Consider the following 9,498-nt stretch of genomic DNA (forward strand, 5'->3'; position numbering starts at 1 on the left):
TATTTAGGTGCACCTACATTGGGTGCGTAGATATTTACAAGTGTTACATCCTCTTGTTGGATTGTTCCCTTGATCATTATGTAATGCCCTTCTTTGTCTCTTTTTACAGTTTTTGTTTGAAAGTCTATTTTGTCTGATACGAGTACTGCTACCCCAGCTTTCTTTTCATTGCCATTTGCGTGGAGTATCTTTTTCCATCCCTTCACTTTCAGTTTGTGAGTGTCTTTAGGTCTGAAATGTGTCTCTTGTATGCAGCATATATATGGGTCTTATTTTTTTATCCAGTCAGCCATCCTATGCCTTTTAATTGGAGCATTTAGTCCATTGACGTTTAAAGTAGCTATTGATAAGTATGTACTTACTTCCATTTTTTAACTTTTTTTTTTTTTCTCAGTGTTTTAGTAGTCCTTCTCTGTTCCTTACTTCTTCTATACAGAATTGATGGTCACTTTAGTTTGACCTCTGTCTGAAAGCTGTACTCTTTAACTCCCCTCCTCCCTCCTTTTATGTTTTTAATATCATATCTAACCTCCTTTTTGTGCATTTGTATCCATTACGTTCTAATCATGGAAATAGATAATTTTTCCTATTTGTGGTCTTCTCTTTTCCCCTTAAATCAGTCCCTTTAACATTTCTTGTAGCACTGGTTTCTTGGTGACAAACTCCTTTAATTTTTGCTTATCTGGGAAAATTTTGATCTCTCCTTCCATTTTGAATGATAACCTTGCTGGGTAGAGCATTCTTGGCTGTAAGTTTTTTCCTTTTAGCACTTTAAATATATCGTGCCATTCTCTTCTAGCCTGTAAGGTTTCTGCTGAGAAGTCAGCTGATAGCTTTATGGTGTTTCCTTGTATGTAACTTGACATTCTCTTGCGGCTTTTAGGATTCTCTCTTTATCTTTAATTCTGGACATTTTGATTATGATGTGTCTTGGTGTGGGCCTCTTTGGGTTTATCTTGTTTGGGGCTCTCTGTGCTTCCTGTACCTGGATGTCTGTTTCCTTCCTTAGGTTAGGGAAGTTTTCATCTATTATTTCTTGAAATATATTCTCTGCCCCCTTGTCTCGCTCTTCTCCTTCCGGGACACCTATAACATGGATATTAGTGCGCTTGATGTTGTCCCAGAGGTCCCTTAGACTGTCCTCACTCTTTTTAATTCTTTTCTCTTTTACCTGTTCTCCTTGGGTAATTTCTTCTATTCTTTCTTCCAGCTCACAGATCTGTTCTTCTGTATCCTCTACTCTGCTTTTGAGTCCCTCTAATGAATTTTTCATTTCCAGTATTGTATTCTTCATTTCTGATTGGTTCTTTTTTATATCTTCCATTTCTTTGTTGACATTCTCACTGAGTTCATCTATTCTTCTCCCCAGATCAGTGAGCATCGTTAACACTCTTAGTTTGAACTCTCTGTCGGGTAGGTTGCTCATTTCTGTTTCACTTAGTTCCTTTTCTGGGGTTTTGTCCTGTTCCCTTACTTGGAATGTATTCTTTTGCCTCCTCATTTTGCCTCTTTCCCTGTGCTTGTGTCTACGTATTAGGTAGGTCAGCTACGTCTCCTGCTCTTGGATAGGTGACCTTATGTAAGTGATGGCTTAGGAGGCTTCCAGTGTGCTTCCCTCAGTTCTCAATGTTCCAGGGGTGGCCCCTATGTGGGCTACGTGTGTCCTTCTATTGTGGCCTGTTAGCTCTCCCTGTAGGCACCCAGGGAGGCTGAGTTATGCTCCTGGCCAGCTGTTGTAATGCTCAGCTGCTTGTAGTTGTTGTGGGCCCTTCAGTCTCTTTATCAGGTGTGGGGAGCCCCAGCACAGTTGGCTGTAAGTTCTAATACCACATTTGTGTTGCAGTATTTCTTTTAAGTGAGTAGGCCCCCAGTGTGGCAGGTTGTTAGGCTCAGGGCCTTACAATTGCTGCAAGCCTCTAGCCTGTTAGGTCTCTTGTCAGCTCTCTGAGGATTGCAGCTGTGTGGGGCTGGCCTCAGGCACAGGAGCACCCAATTGTTTCAGGCTTTGGAAGGTGGGACAAACCTCCTATGTGGGTCTTTGAGAAGCACAAGTCTTCTGCAGCTGACAAGCCCTGTTGCCCACAGGTCCACACACACTGTAGACACAGTCCTGCCCCGTGTGAGCGCCCCGACCTCCCCAAGCGGACCCAGTCTCTCCACAGCGGGAGCCCCACACACTCCGCCACCGCCCCACACTCTCCACCCACTCCTTGTGCACACCCTGCCCCGCTCAAGTGGGCTCAGTTGCCAGGCTGCAGAGAATCCAGTCACCAATCTATGCAGGCCCACACGTTGCCTGAGGGCTTGTTGTTGGGTGGGGCCAGTCTCTAGGGTGGGCTGCCTGCTCTGGCTGAGCTGGATTAAATCGGTGCTCTAGCGGGTGAAGCAGACCCTGGGCTAGCAGGCCTCAGGGAGAAGTCCAATGGCGTCTGTGTCAGCACGCCCACACCAGGCCACAACAGTGGCCGCCGCCAATGTCCCAGTCCCTGGAGAGGTCTCACCCCTCACCGAGATGCACTCAGGGCCTATTAGGTGAGTCTCTTGTCACCAAAGCACTGTGCACCTTTCTTTCTGGTGATTTTAGGATGCTTTCTGGAATGGGTGAGTTTGTGCGCGGGCCCTTTAAGAGCCAGTTTTAGTTTCTTTGTGAACCAGGTTTTCTGGGGGTGCTCCCCAATGTTTTAGTAGCAGGCAAAGTCAGATATTATGCCGCTGGTGTCGATTGTGCTGGGTCCACAAAATGCCCACAGCGGGGGCGCTCCCCGGCTCAGGGCCCCGCGCCTCCAGGGAGGGTGCGTACCTGTGAGCTGCTCCCGGCGGCCATGAAGCTGGCGGCTTGTGAAGGCGGCGTTTTTCCTCTCCGGAAGGGAGTCTCTGCCTCTTCTACCCCAGTTAAGATTGTCCGTTGTTGCAGGAGTTTCTCTTATCCAGTTTTCAGTTCTGTCTCAGGGGTAATTTTTCCACGAGTAGTTGTAAATTGGCTGTGTCCACGGGAGGAGGTGAGTTCAGAGTCTGCCTATGCCGCCATCTTGACTCCACCCTCTTAGTGTTATTTCTTGTATTTACATTTGCATATTTGCTTATGTTTAAATTAACAATGAAATTATATTAATGTAAATATATAATTTATTAAATATGAGTGATATTTATTTAGTCATTTCCTACTTTTATTCAGTTCTCAAATAATCTTTGTGTTAGTAAAATGAAAAGGTTACGTCACACTAAAAAAACATGGGCTCTGGAGTGTAAAATACTTGGATTCAGATTGCATTTCTGTCACTTACCAGCTGTGTGATTTGGGGTAAGTCCCTTTGTCTCTTTCTGACTCAGTTTCCTCAACTGTAAAGTAGAGATAATAATACTATCAGCAGCATATGTTCCTGCAATGAGTAAATGTAATAATCCATGTGTTACACTTGCCAAGTGCCTAGTATGACTAAGCACTTACCAAATGTTAGCTATTATGATTATCATCATGATATGTCTCATTTTCAAATTTAATACCAATTGGAAAGGCATATGAGCGTATGATTCTATTAACATTATTAGATAAGAGACTCAGCTATCCTTAGTGAGAATGGAGCAGGTAATTTTCCTTCCAGAATTTGTGCCTGCCTACACCACCTGTCAAAAAGTCATGAAAATAATAAAAATATTCCCAAGAAGACATATATAAGGACTAAGTGCAAAAAGCAAATAAAGTGTTGGGGAATCCAGGGGAAAAAAATCAAATAAGGTGCTGGAATAAAGGAAGAATTTATTGAATATATAGCATTTGAACAAGGCTGTTAAGGATAAGTAAAATTTAGAGCCAAGGAGATGGAGAAGATCAACCAGCGAAGAAACAAATGTCTTACAATTAGCAAATGTCAGAGATGCATTCCTCATCTGGATGTTTTAGTTTCCCTTGAATGAGTAAAAGAAACTTGTAGCATATGTTACTGGAATGACAGGGTTGGAGTACTTCATTGGGAATCTTGAACATAGGCTTGTTCTTCATTCTGTTGTTCAACCCTATTTACCCTGCTTTTAAATAGTATTAGAATTTTTAATTTCACATGGAGTTGACCAGTGAAAGACTAAATTTTCCTATTTCCATTGGAATTAGTGGACTAAGTCATGGACTAAGTTCCAACCAACAGAGTCGAAGTTGGTGTAACGCGGATAACTTCTTTGTTGTACTCACCAAAGAAAAGAATGTGCCTCTCCCCCTTCTCTTTTCCTTCTTCCTGCAGGCTTGAATGCAGACATTGTCATGTTGCACCATGAAATAGAAGCAAAATGTTTAAGAAAATAGAGCAATTTGGTGTTCCTAAAGATTATAGAGTCAGTGTACCAGCCCTGGATGACCAATCTGAATTTTCACATGGAAGAGAAATAAACTTCTATCTTGATTAAACTGTTATTATTTTGTAAAATCTCTATTATGATGGAAAACAACCCTTTATTTTAATCAACATATTTTAAATTGGGGAACTTTAAAGAAGTGCTCATCATTATGGAAATATAACTAGATAGTATGTGACAAATGTTAGCAATTCCTCAAATGTAGATAGCATTCAAAATGGTAGTTTAAAATATTATAATTTATTCACAAAATATTTTTTCATGGAAGTATTCAGTTGTGTGTGAAAAATGTTGCACATTTTCACCACTGTCTTCACCCTCTCTTTTTCTGGGCATATTGCAGCATCACATTCTCCTCTTCCCTTAAAGTTGGGCAGGGCCAGATGACCTACCCTGGCTAATGAAACATGAGGAACAGGTATTACTGTTGGGATGAGGCATTTAAAAGCTGTGGTGCAATTCTCTATGCTCTCTTTCATGGCCTCCATATTGCTTCCATTCCAAATAGTGGAGCCTCTGTCAGCCTGGTCCTGGAGAGTGAATGAGCCCACCTCTACTCCTATCCCAGGCAAGTAACACAAAGCATATAAGGGAACGAAGGAAGAAAAAAATCTTTGTTTAAGCTGCTGGGAATTGAGAGCTGTCAGTACCCCCAGAATAACCTAGAGTATCCTGACTTACACAATAGGGGATCTCAAATTACACTGCCTGTGAATTAGAGAGGACATTGCTTTCGCTGACAATCTTTTTCTCTCCCCCTCTATACTTGTTCCTTGTCTTCATCTTTTAGATCAACGATTTCCAATTGTTTTACTGTAATCAGAGGGGAAATAGTGAAGCTAGAACTTGTTTTTTGAATCAAAACCCAGTGCACATCTAACAGAAATTGTACCCAATGTTCGTCATAGCAAAATAGTTTTATCCCTCGGTACATCATACTTATATGAATGTTAAGCAGAAATAAGTACAGAACTAAGGTAATTTTTCATAAGGCAAGAGATTCTAAAATGTATTTAAGAAAATATTTCTTGTATATTATTTTATTCCATTTGGAAATTTAATCCTTCCATTAATTAAGCTTTTCTTCTGCTTATAAACCAGTGATGTGAGGTTATTCGAGGTTAACTCAGCCAAATTATCAAAGCAGTTTCCTTTCATATTCTGCATAAAACTACTGATTCAAGTTCAGAATGGCTGAATCTAAAATGAATGTGATAGGAAATTGTGATTGAAATAATAGGTTGTTTTTTTGGTGTCCTCTTATTTTGTTGGGCCAAAAATAATATAAACTACCAAAGAAAACGATGGTACACAGGTGCTGTTATTGCATTTACAGCCCAGTGTGGCTTTTAAGGTGGTTGCTATAGCAACATGATCATTTATAGACTATAATCCCATTAGGAGAAACTAGTGATAAAGTAAGCTCATTATAACAGACCTTATATTGCTTCACTTCCGGTTGTGTCTGTTTTATGGCAAATTACATTAGTAGAGCTATTAAATAAAAAAACACATAAGAATCTCATACTCAGTCATAAAATATTTTTGGACAGAGGAAAAGGGGATTATGAAAATTACTGCAGATGATTTTTTTAATGTTAGCAAAACTTTGCAAACGAATGCAAATTATTCAGTTGTAAAACACTAAATCCTAAAGTGGAGAAATATGTAATACAGATACACAATAAATGTATAACATTATATAAAATATATACATATACGTAATAAATAAACAATATTACGTGTTTCACAAATTTAACATTTTAGTCCTTCCTCCTATAACATGCTCTTAGGATCATGTCTCTGGATACGTAGGCTAATAGGTTATTTATATATAAGGAAGTTGTGAGCCAGATGGGATTCAAGAAGTCAGTGGGTTGACTGGCCAAAATTTTAAAAAGGACATACTTTACTCCTAAATTTCTTTTCTCTCTGCATTTCACTGGAGAATTGTTTCACTGCTCAGAATTATCCTAAATGTTTTTTGTTTTTTATTTCAAGAATACTGTTTCCACTAAGTAAAATCAGATTCTTGCCCCCATCTTGGGCTGAGCACACACATTTCGACGCAAGAAGATATAAGAAATTAGCTACCTGGTTAAGAGCGTCTGTGTTGATGGAGTTGAGTGAATTAAAGATTTGGGCTGACTTCAATTTCCAGGAAGACAGAGTAGAAGTATTTTTCCTATTCCTTCTACTTAATACAAATAAAAACTCTGGACATTACATATAAAACAAACATAAGAAGGCTCTGAAAGGAGGAGAGAGAAAGCAGACCAGTCAGGGATCTTGGGACAGAGGAATAACATGATGGTGAAATCTCTGAGATTCCATGTTTCCTTGCATATATGAGCCTGGATGTGGAAGAAGCCAGCAACTAGGAAACACAAATAAAGGTGGACCCAACAGCCCCAAAAGTAGTCTGCTTTCTCCAGCCATGGAGCCAGGAAAGGGGCATCTAGCAAGAAAAAACAAAAAATCTTTTAGATAATAGTTGCTCTATTCTAATAAAACACTACAGGAAACACTGTGGCCTGATGCCCACAAAGATGAATGGGGAACCTAGACTTGCACTATCTCCATCACCAGGCTGTAATGAGGTGCCAATTAGGACAAGTAGGGAGCCAGAACTTTCAGCTTTCCTGGGCAGTAACATGGACCTGGTCCTGCAGTGTTGGTGGAGACCATCTAGGGAATCTAGACTTTCACCCCCACCCAGCAGTAATGAGGAATACTGGAAATAGGTCACAGGAGGTGAAGTGGAGAGTCAGAACTCTCACAATCATATAGCAGTAATGAGGCCACCTGCTTGTACTATCAGTAAGGCTGTGTGAGGAGAAGTAAAAAGGTACTCCTATCTTTTCTATCCAGGATAACAAAAGCCAAAACTCCCACCCACCCCTCAGTAACAAGGAATCCTTCTACCCCTTGGGTATCAGTGGAGGCTGAGAGGGGAAACTGGACTTCTACCACCAGCTGGCAGTAAAGTGGCAGTAACCCTACCTGAGGAGAGGATGTCACCTTACCTATAGGGTAAAAACAATTCTAATGACAGCAGTTTTCTCATCAGAAACAATGGAGGTAATAAGGAGGTTGTACAACATTTTCTGAGTGCTGAAAGAGAAGAACTGTGAAACCAGAATTCTCTATCGAGTGAAAATGTCCTTCAGAAATGAAAGAGAAATCAAGATATTTTCAGATGAAGAAAAGGTTGCATATCGTATGATTCCATTTGTCCAACATTTTTGAAAATGACAAAACTATAGAAATAGAGATCAGATTAGTGGTTGTCAGGGGTTAAGGAGGGAGTAGCAGAAGGGAAGTGGGTGTGGTTATAAAAGGCAGTGGGACAGATCCTTATGGTGATGGAATTGCTTCTGAATTTTGAATATCCTGGTTGTGATGATTATGACATCATACATTAGATTTACAAGATGTTGCCATTGTGGAAACAGTGTAAATGGTGAGTGGGATCTCTCTGTATTATTTCTTACAACTGCATATGACTCTATAGTTAACTAAAAAAAAGTTTAATGAAAAAAAACATATAGAGTCTTAATCTCCTCTTTTATCTTGGGACAAGGATGTATTATTACTTTTGTGGCTGGAAAGATATATATTCTATCTGCATTGAAGATGCGCTCTGAAAGCAGGACATTTTGAGCCTTGTTCTCAAAACTATCCTTGTATTCTAGTATAGTGCTCATAACAGGCATGTAAGTATTCTTGACTGGCTGAATTAGCGAACGGATTAACGGCAAAATTACTCTCTTATATAATCTTCAAATGGGCTCTGTTATTATATAGATGAATGTCTTGAGATAGATATAGCCAGCTTATTCCATCTTCCAACAGATAGCCCTTTGGGATATGATAACAGCCCCTATACCCCTTTCTCTTCTTCAACATTTTCTTTCTCAACTCTTAGTTCTTTAGCCATTCCTTACATGCAGGAGATTTTTCATATCACTAGAGACTCTGGTTATTTTCCTTTGAAGGTGCTCTGATTTGTCAATATTGCAGATAATATGAGGTTCTATAACTAAAAATGATAGGTAAGATGTGGTCTTACAATACAGGCAGGATTAGACTGCAGCCTTCCTTCTATAGTTTTTAACTACATATTTATTGATATTTTAATTATCAATAGCACAGAGAAACATTTTTTAAACACTAAACTGGCTCATAATTCAACAATTCAGAAATCCATATTGACATTAAAAAGAGAAAATGATATAATTACGTGATTATAATATTAAAGGAGCAAAAACTTCATCCCTAAAGGTAATCACGTTTAACGGTTTCATGTTTATCCTTTCGGAAACTGAGTAAGTATATTAGTAAATCTATGTATCCTACACATACACACACCATATATATAGGATATATTCATATTTACACATATCTTCATATTATATGTTAAAATTTATATTTACATTTTATATAAATATAAATTTTCTCAAGAACCCTATGAAAAGTGTACAATTAAGATCTATTGTGTTCTTTTTTACAGATGAATAAACTGAGACCAAGAGAGATGAAACAGCTTGTTCTTGGTTGCCTATGTCACAAATAGGCTGACAAGAGTAGTCATGATATTAATCTCCTCAAATAAGTCGAGAGAATGATGTCAAAGATTAAATGACATACAAACATGTCCCAAAATAAAAAAAGGACAAGCAAGTTAGTAAGTAGGTAGTTCCCATTTTTATAATCTGCAAAAGTATTGAAGGAAATTCACAATATTTAATGTCAAACTTGGGTCAAGGGACTATAACTATTTTTACTTCTCTTCCCATGTTCATCTGTATATAAAATTTTACCATATATATGTACTAGTTTTTAATATAAGAAAGCATGAATTACATCAAAAATTCAAATAATCATAGATTTACACAGGTTTTATATAGAAAATTTTAAAAATCACCATCACAAGTAATAGTGAAAACTCAGAGATATTTTAAATGCATAACAAAATGAGAATTATAAAATACATTCTGCATATTTCATATGAATTCCTATTAAGTAGCTATTCAAAGGAAGGATATTTAAAGGAAATACTATTGACTGATAAAATACTTAAAAATAAAGTAGAATTTAAAACATCAAAAATTATTTCTACTACTTTCCTGGGCAAGTTTTTGTTGAGTT

The sequence above is a fragment of the Ceratotherium simum genome, chromosome 5, assembly GCF_057802395.1.
Source record: "Ceratotherium simum simum isolate JZ-2026a chromosome 5, ASM5780239v1, whole genome shotgun sequence".
Classification (NCBI taxonomy): domain Eukaryota; kingdom Metazoa; phylum Chordata; class Mammalia; order Perissodactyla; family Rhinocerotidae; genus Ceratotherium; species Ceratotherium simum.